The sequence below is a fragment of the Mesoplodon mirus genome, assembly GCF_964341445.2.
Source record: "Mesoplodon mirus genome assembly, chromosome: 10".
Taxonomy (NCBI): Eukaryota; Metazoa; Chordata; class Mammalia; order Artiodactyla; family Ziphiidae; genus Mesoplodon; species Mesoplodon mirus.
The window spans coordinates 82776530-82781734 of NC_138986.1; positions in this window are offsets into that span (position 1 = coordinate 82776530).

Consider the following 5205-nt stretch of genomic DNA (forward strand, 5'->3'; position numbering starts at 1 on the left):
TTAAAGGCTACAACTTCCAACCAACTCTACCCAACAAGGATATCATTCAGATTTGAAGGAAAGATAAAGAGTTTTACAGACAAGAAAAACCTAAAAGGGTTGAGCACCACTAAACTGGCTCTACAAGAAATGTGAAACGGACTTCTGTAAGTGAAAAAGAAAAGGCAGTGACTGTAAATATGAAAATTACTAAATAAAAAAAAATCTCTCAGGTAAATGCAAATATACAATAACAATAGTAGAGCAACACTTATAAAGCTACTAGGAAGATTAAAAGACAAAAGAAGTGAAACAATCTATATCCTCAATAAGTAGTTAAGAAATACACAAAACAAGAAGGATGTAAAATATGATATTAAAAACATTAAATGTGGGGGGAGAGAGTAAAGATGCAGGGTGTTAAAACATGTTGGAAAATAAGAGATCATCAACTAAAAATTATTGTTTAGGTTGTTATATATAAAAATCATGGTAACCACAATCCAAAAATCTATAATAGATATACACATAAAGAAGAGAAAGGTACCCAAATATGACACTAAAGATAGTCATCAAATCATAAGGGAAGAGAGCAAAGGAAGAAAGGGGAAAAAAAGAAAAAGAATGACATAGAAATAAGTACATAATTTTTAATAATTTTTTAAAATATAAATGAATTAAATGTCCCAATCAAATACAGAATGGCTGATTGGATACAATACCAAAATCCATATATATGCTGCCTGCAAGAGACTCACTTCTGATCTAAAGACACACACAGACTGAAAGTGAGGGGATGGGAAAAGGTATTCCCAGTAAATGGAAATCAAAAGAAAACTGGGGTAACAACATTTATATCAGACAAAATAGACTTTAAAACAAAGACTGTAAGATGAGACAAAGAATGACATTACATAATAATAAAATAGGAGATATAACAATTGTAAATCTATGTGCACTCAAAACAGCAGCACCTAAATACATAAAGCAAATATTAATAAATATAAAGAAATAAATTAACAGTTACACAATAATAGTAGGGGACTTTAACACCCATTTACATAAATTGACATAACATCCAGCCAGAAAATCAGTAGGTAAACATTAGTCTCAAATGATACATCAGATCAAATAGACTTAATAGCTATCTATAGAATAGTTCATCCAAAAGCAGCAGAATATACATATTCAAGTGCACATGTGATATTTTCTAGGATAGATCACATGCTAAGCCACAAAACAAGTCTCAGAAAACTTAAAAATATTAAAATCGTATGAAGCATCTTTTCTGAACACAATACCATGAGAATAGAATTACCTATAAGAAAAAAAAACTGCAAAAAACACAAACACATGGAGTCTAAACAACATGCTACTAAACAACCAATGGATTACAGAAGAAATCAAAGAGGAAATAAAAAAAAATACCTGTAGACAAATGAAAACAAAAACACAGGATCCAAAATCTATGGGACAGAGCAAAAGCAATTCTAAGAAGGGAGTTCATAGCAATACGAGCCTACAACAGGAAACAAGAAAAACCAAGAAAACAACATAATCTTACACCTAAAGGGACTTAAAAAAGAAAAACAAAGAAACCCAAAGTTAGTAGAAGGAAATAAATGATTAAGATCAGAGCAGAGGGCCTCCCTGGTGGCGCAGTGGTTGAGAGTCCGCCTGCCGATGCAGGGGATACGGGTTCGTGCCCCGGTCTGGGAGGATCCCATATGCCGCGGAGTGGCTGGGCCCATGAGCCATGGCCGCTGAGCCTGTGCGTCCGGAGCCTGTGCTCCGCAACGGGAGAGGCCACAACAGTGAGAGGCACGTGTACAGCAAAAAAAAAAAAAAAAAAAAGATCAGAGCAGAAATAAATGAGTCTAAAAAAAGAACAGAAAAGATCATTAAAACTAAGAGCTGCTTCTATGAAAAACTAAATGAAATTGATAAACTTTTAGCCAGGCTTATCAAAAAAATAGAGAGAGTGCTTATATAAGTGAAATTAGAGGGAGAAGTAACAACCAACACCACATGAGAAGTTGTTACAAACAATTATATGCATATAAAATGGACAACCTAGAAGAAAAAGGCAAATGCCTAAAAGAATATAACCCCCAAAGACTGAATTAGGAAGAAATAGATAGTACAAACAGACTGATTCCTAGTAATGAAATTGAGTCAATAATTTAAACAAAACAGAAAAAAAAAAAAACCTCCCAACAAACAAGTCTACCAAACATTCAGAGAAGAGCTAATGCCTATCTTTCTCAAACTACACAAACAAACTGAAGAGGAAAGAACTCTTTCAAACTCATTCTGTGAGGCCAGCTTCACCCTGATACCAGAACCAGACAAAGAAAAAAAGAAAGAAAGAAAATTATAGGCCAATATCACTAAAGAATACAGATGCAAAAGTCTTCAAGAAAATATTAGCAAAATGAATTTAACAATACATTAAAATGATCCTACAGTACAATCAAGTGGATTTATCCCAGGGATGCAAGAATGGTTTAATATCCACAAATCAGTCAATGTGATATATCACATTAACTAATTAAAGAATAAAATTTATACAATGATCAGAATAGATACTGAAAAAGATTTCTAAGAAATTAAACATCCACTTATGAGAAAAATCCTCAACAAACTATGTATAAAGGGAAGAATCCTCAACATAATAAAGCCCACATATAAGAAATACCCAGCCAACATCATACTTAATGTTGAAAAGCTGAAAGCATTGCCTCTAAGATCAGGAGCACAACAAGGATGCCCACTCTCACCATTTTTATTCAACAGTGTTGGAAACCCTAGGTATAGCAATCAGACAAGAAAAGGAAATAAGTGTAGATTGGAGAGGAAGAAGTAAAATTGTCACTGTTTGCAGATGACGTGATACATATACAGTAAATCCTAAAGACACAATCAAAAGACTATTAGAACTAGTAAATAAATTCAGCAAATTGCAGGATACAAAATTTATATACAGAAATCTCTTTTACTTCTATACACTGATAACAAACTATCAGAAAGAGAAATGATGAAAACAATCCCATTAAAATTGAATAAAAAAGAATATGTTACCACTGTATAAATCTAACAAACAAGGTAAAAGTCTTATACTCCAATAACTATGACACTGATGAAAGAAACTGAAGAAGGCACACATACACATAAAGTTTAACAATGTTCATGGATTGGAAGAATTAATATTGATAAAATGTTCATACTACTCAAGGCAATCTACAGATTCAATGCAATCTCTATCAAAATACCAATGGCATTTTTCACAGAACTAGAACAAATAATTCTAAAAATTTGTGTGGAAACACAAAAGACCCCAAATATCTAAAGAAATGTTGAGAAAGAAGAATGAAGCTGGAAGCATCAAGCACTGTGATTTTAAACTATACAACAAAGCTACAGTAATCAAAACAGCATGGTACTGGCACAGGAACAGACACATAGTTCAATGGAACAGAAGAGAGAGCCCAGAAATAAACCCACACACTCATGGTTAATTAATCTATGACAAGGGAGGCAAGAATATACAACAGAGAAAAAACAGACTCTTCAATAAATGGTGGTGGGAAAATTAAACAGCTACACAAAACGATCAAACTGGACCAATTTCTCACACTATATACAGAAATAAACTCAAAATAGATTAAAGACTTAAGCATAAAATCTGAAACTATAAAACTCTTAGTTAGAAAACATAGGCAGTACACTCTTTGACATAGGTCTTAGTATCATTTTTTGGATCTCTCTTCTCAAGCCAGGAAAACAAAAGCAAAAATAAACAAAAGAGACTACATCAAACTAAAAAGCTCTTGCACAGTGAAGGAAATTACCAATGCAAAAAAGGCAGCCTACTAAATGAGAGACAATATTTGCAAATCATACATCTGATTTTCTTATATTTGAGCAAAACATTTTTCTTTTGAAATTCCAACTAATAATTTATATCTTAATTTCAAGGGTATATATTTAAGTCATATTTAGTTTAAAATGTCTATATACTGCTATAACATTGACAGATACAACATAAATTGTAGATTCTTTTTCACTAAATTGTTTCCTCTATATTTATCTGGTCATTTTAGAACATATCAAATGCATTAACAAAAGTAGAATCCCCCTTATATCTTTGTAGCTTTTACCCACACAGTATATCTTATGATTATAAGTTTTTAAGTTTTATTTTAGCTTTCAATACTTGAGACAGTGGCTATAAGAATATCCATTTCAAATTTATTTGTTAAATGCCATAGTAAAATATAGGTTTATTATAACTGTAACAGTTCCTTCCAATTAGTAGACTTCTGGTTTTATAAAACTATATGTTTTTTAGGATATTTTTTACATTGTCAACATATACCTCAAAGGAATTTTAAAGATATTTGGTAGTAAATACTTCTTGTTTAACAAAAAAATCTATAAAGTGATCATTTCTTTTCTAATTATTTAGATTTCTATATACCAGCTGCATTAGCAGCATAATTTACTTAAATAAAGGATATAGTTCAGTCTTCTCTTTCTACTGACTCCTTGAGGAAGCTATTATTGACATAATCTGAGGTGATACGAAAATAATTTCTTGGCACTGAATACCTCCCACACTCAGTTGTCAGAGTGCCTGAAATTCTTCCTCAAAGATCATCCTCCTGCGATCACTAAGGGAAAATCCTTTCCCCAGGGCAAAGCCTGGACTGGAGGATTCTCAGAGAAAGGAAGACAATGGTTCTGTTTTAGTTTACCCACATTCATCTCAGACAGATTGGACTTATACCCAGGATTTCTCAAATTCTTGTGTTCTGATAATAGGTATCAACCATTTTTCTGTTCAATTCCTTAACCACTTCTGGGCACTCCTGCTTCTGATCCTCCAGCTCTGAGGAGTCCCCTGCCCCATTCATATCTGGGCATCTTTCTTCAGCACTGGCCAGGCCTCGAATTTCTTGAAGTGTGATTCTTTAATACTGCACCTGACTGGATACCCTCTCTAATTATTTAACCTTAATCTTGGTTAAGACTGGTCTATTTATTAATCAAATTTATAAATATATATTTTTATTTTTAAATTTCTTTTTATTTTATTTTTTTATCTTTTGACTGTGGTGGGTCTTCATTGTGGTGTGTGGGCTTCCTCTAGTTGTGGCGAGTGGGGGCTCTTCTTCATTGCAGTGTGTGGGCTACTCATTGTGGAGGCTTCTCTTGTTGCAGAGT